This window comes from Penaeus monodon, unplaced genomic scaffold (genome assembly GCF_015228065.2).
Source record: "Penaeus monodon isolate SGIC_2016 unplaced genomic scaffold, NSTDA_Pmon_1 PmonScaffold_1836, whole genome shotgun sequence".
Lineage (NCBI taxonomy): Eukaryota > Metazoa > Arthropoda > Malacostraca > Decapoda > Penaeidae > Penaeus > Penaeus monodon.
In genome coordinates, this window is record NW_023647883.1 from 4196 (window position 1) to 13813 (window position 9618).

The window sequence follows — 9618 nt, forward strand, 5'->3', positions numbered from 1 at the left end:
TCGCATGGGGATGGTAGGTTTTAAAAGGGTTACTAAACATTAAGGATCAATACTTCTGATACGCCCATCGTTTGGCAATTGCAAAGAAATTGATAATCGTGTTTATAAAAAGGATTACATATGTTATGAGGAAGATTGAACAAGTGATATATTAATAAAGGGAAAGGGAAAACTGTAGAAATGAACATAAGGAATCTGAGTAGAAATTGTATTCAGAAGAATAAATTTGCTCCTGTAAGCCAAACATTACCTTCTAATCAAAGAGTGAGGTTCGTTATATAATGAAACAATCTGCTCTACACACCGTTATTTTTTCTTTGGGTAGGAAAAATCTATTGAGAGTAAAAAATATGTATCCTAGCATAACTGGAACCACACATACACACAAGAACATAATTTTTTCAGTTGTGATTTCCCTTTTCCTTCACAATGCCGGATTTTTTAGCATCATACTTCTATTTTTAAATTCAATCTGTCTTGGCGAAAAACTTTCTTAATTCACTTTTTTAACTATTGCGTTATGATAATTTTTAAAACCGAAAAACTGAACTTACACGTCCAATACTGTGTTTTGTTGCTTTTCCTTTCCTTTCAAGTTGTAAAACTCTTCGGATATTTAGAATTCACCTACTTATGATAAATTCAGAAATCTGATGTTTGGTGACTGTATAATACAGGATTCAGAACATTACCTGCCGTATTTCCATACAGTTCCTGCAGCTTTTTTGACTGTGTGTGATCGTTTTCCATTTCTTTGTATTCCAGAGAGCTGGCATTTATTCTCACAAAATGACATTTAATGGGTAGTACAAAAACATTTTGATAAGACATTTTTTTTGCTTTATGAATAGGTAGCGTGGCCGAGGGGTCTAAGGCGCTGGTTTAAGGCACCAGACTCTTCGGAGGCGTGGGTTCGAGTCCCACCGCTGCCAGAGCTTTTAGCAATTCACCGATTGCTTGGCGTGTCATCATAGATACGCTGAGAGGCAAAATCGCATTTCCAATAGGAGGTATAGAACATATATTAATGTCAAGAAGACAAAGCTAATATTTATGTCAGGCATTCATATTAGGCTCACATCCTCACTTTTCAGGAAGTAATAAATCATTGACAAGATCTATTATGTTTAAAAACATTCGCAGATAACTCTACTGTAAATATTAATAAAAATAATGCCTAATATTAATTTTAAAGTAGATATGCATTTAAATAAATCCATTTTTTAATTTCTTTTTATGAAGTTTATTCTATCGGTGGGTAACAGCAGTGTCTTTGCTAGTCTCATGCATATGGCGTGCCTCCATTTAGCAATAGTCTATAATACTTCAAGAAATGCTGGTGTTGAGAGTATGAGGGGCGAATGCTGGTGTGTGTACGATAGAAAATGGAAATGGGGGGAGAAAATATGAAGTTGACTATGGTATGTCAAAAGAGAAAAAAAAAAAAAAAAAAAAAAAATGCTTTAGCGAACTACAGCATAAGTAATACGGTAAAGTAATCAGTTCTAATAAGAAGAGATTGAAAAATTCGCAATTAAGGAATTAATAAATTAATAGACAAATTGTAAAAAAAAAAGTGAAAATCAATTCCCTATTTCTTCTTTTGTATTTCGCAGTACCGTTATGAAGTTGACATTATAGTATCAATTTGTCGTTATATCAATACTGCTATAAGAAAATATATTTAAGGTACTCATCTGATCGCTTTAAAACACTTCTAAATCCTGGATGAGAGAGTAGGTTCAAGAAAATGTATATTTGATTTATTTATAAATATATTCATATATGTATTACTCATATATACGAGTGCTCATGTATTAAGTATGTATGCATGTATGTATACATGTATGTATTCAAGTATTTAAAAATATTATATATATATATATATATATATATATATTATATATATATATGTATATATATATATATTATTATTAGTTTATGTATCCATGCATTTAGTATGTAGGTATGAATATATCCCTTTAGTCTGCATATATGCATATGTCTTTTACATATGTATGTATACATGCATATAGGTATTAATTATGTTTCGTATAAAGGCATGTATGTATTTTGTATGTATATATGTAATAGGTTGTTTTGTATTAACTATGGATATGTATGTATGTATTAAGTATGTATATATGTTTGCATGTATATATGTATTACATATCTTGTATGTTATGGAGTATGAATGTATGAAGTATGAATGTGTGAAGTATGTATGTAATTATGAGTATGTGTGTATGAAGTATTATGTTGAGTTTGTATGTATGAAGTATGTTGTTTTAAGTATGTATTTATAATGTATGTATGTATAATGTATGTATGTTTAAAATTATGATGTATAATGTATTGTATGTATAATGTTGTATGTATAATGTATGTATGTATAATGTATGTACGTATAATGTATGTACGTATAATGTATGTATGTATAAATATATGCACGTATAATGTATGCATGTATAATGTATGCAGTATAATGTATGCATGTATAATGTATGCATGTATAATGTATGCATGTATAATACATGCATGTATAATGCATGCATGTATAATGCATGCATGTATAATGTATGCATGTATAATGTATGCATGTATAATGTATGTATGTATAATGTTATTTAATGTATTTGTATGTTATGTATAATGTATGTATGTATAAGTATGTCTTGTGTCTTATATGCATATACATATATTTTTTATGTATGCATGTATTAAGTATGTATGTGTATATATATGTATTTTGCATGTATACATGTATATATGTATTATGTATGTATTAAGTATGTATGCATGAAGTATGTATGTATGTATGAAGTATGTATGGAATATGCATGTATGCAGTATGTATGCATGAAGAGTATTTTATAATATATATATATATATATATATATATAATATATATATATATATATTAAAATATATAATGTATTAAGTAGTATGTATGAACGTTTTGTATGATTATATGTATTTGTACGACTGTATGTTTGTATGATGTGTATCAAGTATGTATGTTGTAAATATTATAAAGGGTATATGCATGCAATGGATTACCTAATCGTATAATCGCAAAAAGGCCCAGAAGGCGGAAGGAAGATTGATTTGGGGATCCCATTAAGAACTTATTACCTGTTTTCTACTATTGCAGCCAATAAATACGGCACATAATTAATAACTGAAGTTGATCAAAACAAAACCAGAATAAGAAGGCCGTTTATATACACATTTTAATTTGGTTGCATTGCTTGTACTTCGTGTTCTCAATGATAAGAAAAGATGCTGAGAAAAAGATATTTTTTTAAGTGTAAGTATTAGAATAGAAATTAAACGTGGGAAAGAGTTACATACACATTTATTTAATATCCGTCGTTTTTAAAGATTGTATAAAGTCACTCCTCCCTCTCTGCTTCGTTTTACTAATCTTCTCCGCGCAAAGGGGGCTTCTGACCGACGCTCACCGAACCTTCTCGTCTTCCGCAATGCCCTTCTACGGCAGGCAACCGCCTCCCACCACAGGCATCTCCAACGGGATCCCAGGATGTGGTGTGCACATAAGAACATTATCAGGAACTTTTGATACGATTGGCGTTTGGGATCAGGAGAGTCTCTTGAAGCCTGAGAAATGGGTGTGATATCCATATCAGAAGAAACGGAAAGAGGGAATTGCTGCGGTGGTCATCGTATAGTTTTCCGATCTGAAGTAATGGGGATGAAATGTGCTGTGATTTGACTTTTAAACCTGACTTTTGCACCGGGGTATCCACGAGTCAGATAAGTTAAGCAATGGCGGAGTTGTTCACAAGTTAAATCACTGTTGTTTAACCTAATTCCTTTACCTGTTCCTTCTAAGGTCAAAACAAATCCCAAATAGGATCATTTCTTCGGAGTTTGTTACTAGAATGTCCTTATAGATACTCCGAGAAGCAAAACCTATTTCCAGTGAGATTACTTCAAACATTATATTTCCGGTTCCACACCAAACGCTTCAAAAGATCAAATTTTATTAAAAGTTCCTGATGATGTTCCTATGGCGTACACCACATCCTGGGATCACGGTGAAGATGACTGTAGTGGAGGCGGCTGCTTGCCGATCTAGGGAAATGAAGAAATTTTTTCAGCAGAAAAATTTTGTCACTGTTCTACACACCGTTATTTTTAATTGCAGGAATATCTATTAGAAAATTGACAAATATGCACCTTTGAATAATTGGAACCACACCGCACCCCATGACATATTATATGAGGTCCTTTTCTTCACAATGCCGGATTCTTTTCACCATTCTTTCTGATGCAAATTCAATCTATCTACTGCGTTATGAGATATTTGTCAAACGAAAAAAATGACCTTCCAATCCAATATTGTATGTTGCTCTTCCTTTACTGATGTGCAGGAGCATTGTAAAACTCGAATATCCATCGCCAAATTTCACTTACTTGTGTTAATTTCAGAAATCTGATATTGTTTAACTGTATGATACAGGATTGAGAAAAAACACATGCCAGTTTTCCCGCAGTTTCTTTTCAGTGATTTATCGTTTTAATTTCTTTTTATTCCAACGAAGCTGGAATTTATTCTCGCTTGATGACATTTAATGAGCCTATATAAGTTGTTGGACGATTTTAAAAGTGACAAAAATATCCACATGAAAATTTCTTTTTTATATGTTGGACAATTATAAAGAAATTGATAATCCTTTTTATAAAAAAATTTTATATGGTTAAAAAAGAGTATGTGATCCTTGTCTTTTTTCCCTAAATATATTGCTGAAGTCAAACATAAGATTCTACCCCGCAAAATGATATTTTCTTTACATAAGAAACAGATCTGCTCTACACAACATTTTTTCAATGGTAGAAATATCCTTCACATTAGCCAATTCTTTCTAGGCAGCAATTAAGTTTATTTTGACTAAAAAACTTTATTGTTACCTCTTTCATCAAATACTGGGTATGTTGCTTCCCTGCATTCAGGAGGGTTATAAAACTTCCACTCCATCGCCACATTTCACCTACTCATGTTTATTTCAGAAATATGATATTCCTAATCTAGAAAATTATATTGTCATAGTTTCCCATCAGTTCCTTCTGCTTCTTTGTATGTATGTGGTCTTTTTCCATTTCTTTTGAGGGTAGTGGGGCGACGCAAAGCGAATCAGGAAATTATTCTCGCCAGTAACATTTCATGGGGAGTATGTAAGCTGTTCGAACCCATTAATAAAGAGGCAAATGCTTTTTACCCTGATCAGGTGGCCCAAACGGTCTAAGGCGCTGGTTTAAGGCACCAGTCCCCTTCGGAGGCGTGGATTCGTACGTCAAGCATTCATATTGGGGTCATATAATTTACTCTGATGCCCGTTTTAACCTTTCCTGATTTCGGTTTGGGTGGTGAAACAGCCAGGTTAAAGGTCAGATCACGTTACATTTTCATCACATCATTTTTCCCGGTCAGAATACTGTCCGATGACCACTATGTAAATTCCCTCTATCCCGTTCTTTTGATATGGCTATCACGACTGTTTCTCAGGTTTCTAGAGACATTCCTCTTTCATGAACGCCAAGTGTATAAAAATCCAGATTTTCCTTTGTGCACCACCTATTGGTGTTATGGATGATGGGGTTGACACGCATTTGCTAATTGTCCTATTTCGTATCACGTGTCTCCATAATACTTGTATAAATAGATAAGACGCGGAAAGAATATCTTGGTCAAGATGAGCTAGATTTAAAGTTGAAACATGAGAGGAGGAACGAACCATTAAGTGATCGAAGAGTCAGTCTTGATGTGTGCGAAAAGAGAGGGGAAATTTCAAGAAAGGTAATTAAAAATGTAATAGAATGCTTGCAGTATCTAGTAAGAAGGGCAAAGAAATCGGCTACATTATGAAAATGTTTGCCTTGTTTTTTAAAATCATAAAATGAATAAAAAAATAAATAAGAATAAAAATGAGGGAAAAAAAACTTAAATTTTAAGGTACTGGGAAAATTTCCTTAACTCATGGAAAACAAGAATGAAATCTAAAAGGTAGGACTCGAACCCACGCCCCCGAAGAGACTAGTCCCTAAAGCCAGCGCTTTAGACTACTCGGCCACGCTACCTATTTTATCTTTACAGAAATGCCACTTTTTCAAATTGCTGAACTACTTATATATCAAATGTCATCTTGCGGGAATAAATTCCAGCTTCGCTTTGCTATGCCCCTTCCTCTCCCCCCCAAAAAAGATACAAAATAAATTCAAAGAAATGGAAACGATCGCATACAGGCAAAGAAAGCGCAGGGGCTGGTAGGGTCTACGGCATGTTATTTTCTTAGTCCTGTATGATATATTCCGCGAATATCATATATCTGAAATTAACACTAGTAAGTGAAAACCGGCGTTGCATATCCGAAGAGTTTTACACCCCTCTTGTATATTAGGTAAGGGGCGGCAACATACCCAATTTTGAAAGGGTAGGTTCGTTTAAACAAATATTCCGTAATGTAGTAGAAGAAAGAGGCGATGAAGAAAGCTCACAGTCAAGTAAAAAATTAATTTACACCTGAAAAACTTATGGTAAGAAAAAGGCATTGTGAAGGACAGGAAGTCCTAATTGAAATCATATATGCGTGCATGTGTACTTTCAGATATTCCTGGATGTCTTTTCTTTAATTATTTCATAAATATTCCTATCACTGAAAATAAGGGTATGTAAAGTAGATCTGATTATTATGTAACGAAATATCACGGTACGTGTAGGAGCTAACTGTTTGACTCATAGAAAACAAAACTATTCTGATTAATACAATTCTACCCACGTTACTTATGCTGATTTCTTAGATTTCCCTTCCTTCAGAAATATATCTCTAGTATGAAATGATTCTGATGAAGAACCCCAATTTGTCGTCGCTTAAAACCCTTTCCTGACTTGGGGATACGCGGGGAAGAGTCGGGTTAAAAGTCAATCACAGCACATTTCATCACATTATTTCAGATCAGAATACCGTACGATGACCACCGCGCAACTTCCGTGTTTTTCCCCTTTCTTTTGATATGGATATCCAACACCCATTTCTCATGCTTCAAGAGACCTTTCCCGCTTCAAAAAAACGCCAATTATATCAAAAGTTACTGACGGTGTTTCTATGTGCACACCACATCCTGGGATCCCCGTTGGAGATGCCTGTGGCGGAGGCGGTTGCCTGCCGCGAAGGCAATCGAAAGAAGAGAAAGTTTTGGTGACCGTTTGTCAGAGGCTCCCTTTGCACGGAGAAGATTAGTTTACGAAGCAGAGAGGGAGGAGTGACTTTATGCAATCTTTAAATGACAAATATTAAATAAATGTGTATATAAGCCATTCCATGTTTAATTTATTACTTTTATGAATGTTTTTAATCGACATATCTTAATGCATATATACTTATTCAGTACAATACTTTCAGTATTCAGTGCAATACTTAATACATACAAAATTAGTGTATTCAACAATTAATACATACAAAATTAGTACATACATGTATGTATGCATGCAGGCATACATACATGTATCTATGCATGCATACATACATGTATGTATGCATACATAAATACGTATATATAAATACACATATATAAATGCATACATAATATATACATATATACGTAAATACACATATACATATGTCATACGTACATAGAAATCATACGTATGTACACATACACTTACATAATATATACAAACATACATGCTTCATACGAACATATACTTGTTATATACATATAAACATAATGCATATATGCAAATATACATATTTGATACATATAATCATAACATTATATATATGTATATATACATTATATATATATATATATATATATATATATATATATATATATATATATATATATGCTTATATACATAGTTGATACATATATGTATGTATACATATTTAATACATATAAACTTAATGCATACATGCACATATGGATACATATTTCATACATATATGCATGTATACATATTTAATACATAAATGCATGTATACATGTTAATACATATATGCATACATATAAATGATACATACATACATACTTCATACGAACATATACTTATTACATACATATAAACTTAATCCATATATGTTTTTAATACATATAAATTTAATATATATATGCATATATACATATTTAATACATATATGCATGTATACACATTTAACACTGATATGTATGTATTGATATTTAATAAATGTACATGTATACATTAAAAATATTACATTTACGGTTGAAAAAAGGAAATATGGAATTGTTTAAATGCATATTTATTTAAAAATCATAAATATTATACTTTTGTGGAACAGATAACTCTTTTGACATCTGAGAAATGATGGAAACTGCTGAAGTAGTTAATGAATAGTATTCCAATCCAGACTAATATGATAAAGTGTGACATGATCTAACCTTTAACCTGTATGTTTCACGCATACCTCGTACCGCGTATTTAAATGATTTACAAATGGAATGAATGAATGATCTCAATAATATTTTCAGCCAATTCATTTATAATGTGGTCGGAACATATCTTCAAGATTAACAAATATCGTTTACAGAGAAAGACGGAATTACCTGATGTTTCCGTTTTAGACAAGGTTATATTAATATGCACTAGAGAGTTAGATACAAGTAACAATACATTTAACAGGAAAACCACCATTCTATGTTTTCTTCACTCGGTTTGTTTTATTTATTTTGATGATCGCATGGGGATGGTAGGTTTTATAAGGTTACTAAACATAAGGATCAATACTTCTGATACGTCATCGTTTGGCAATTGCAAAGAAATTGATAATCGTGTTTATAAAAAGGATTACATATGTTATGAGAGAAGTAGTGAACAAGTGATATATTAATGAAGGAAGGAACTGTAGAAATGAACGTAAGGAATCTGAGTAGAAATTGTATTCAGCAGAATGAATTTGCTCCTATAAGCCAAACATTACTTTCTAATCAAACAGTGATGGTTCGTTATATACTGAAACAATCTGCTCTACACACCGTTATTTTTCATTGTAGGAAAATCTATTTGAGAGTAAAAAATATGTATCCATGCATAATTGGAACCACACATACACACAAGAACATAAGATTTCAGTTGTGAGTTCCTGTCCTTCACAATGCCGGATTTTTTAGCATCATACTTTCTGTCTTAAATTCAATCTGTCTTGGCCAAAAACTTCCTTCATTCAGTCTTTTAACTATTGCGTTTTGAGTAATATTTCAACCGAAAAACTGAACCTACACGTCCAATACTGTGTTTGTTGCTTTTCCTTTCCTTTCAAGTTGTAAAACTCTTCGGATATTTAGAATTCACCTACTTATGATAAATTCAGAAATCTGATGTTGGTGAACTGTATAATACAGGAATTCAGAACATTACCTGCCGTAGTTCCATCCGGTTCCTGCAGCTTTTTTGACTGTGTGCGATCGTTTCCATTTCTTTGTATTCCAGAGAGTAGGCATTTATTCTCACAAAATGACATTTAATGGGTAGTACAAAAACAGTTGGACGATTTGATAAAGGCATTTTTTATATGAATAAGTAGCGTGGCCGAACGGTCTAAGGCGCTGGTTTAAGGCACCAGTCTCTTCGGAGGCTTG

The 9618-nt window shown here is 32.6% G+C and overlaps 1 non-coding gene across 1 annotated transcript; it reads left to right on the forward strand.

Annotated features, from left to right (window-relative positions):
- Positions 1-850: 850 nt before the first annotated feature.
- Trnal-aag lies at positions 851-932 on the forward strand. The gene has a single exon. It is a non-coding gene; the product is annotated as a tRNA-Leu (tRNA).
- The last annotated feature ends 8686 nt before the right edge of the window (positions 933-9618 follow it).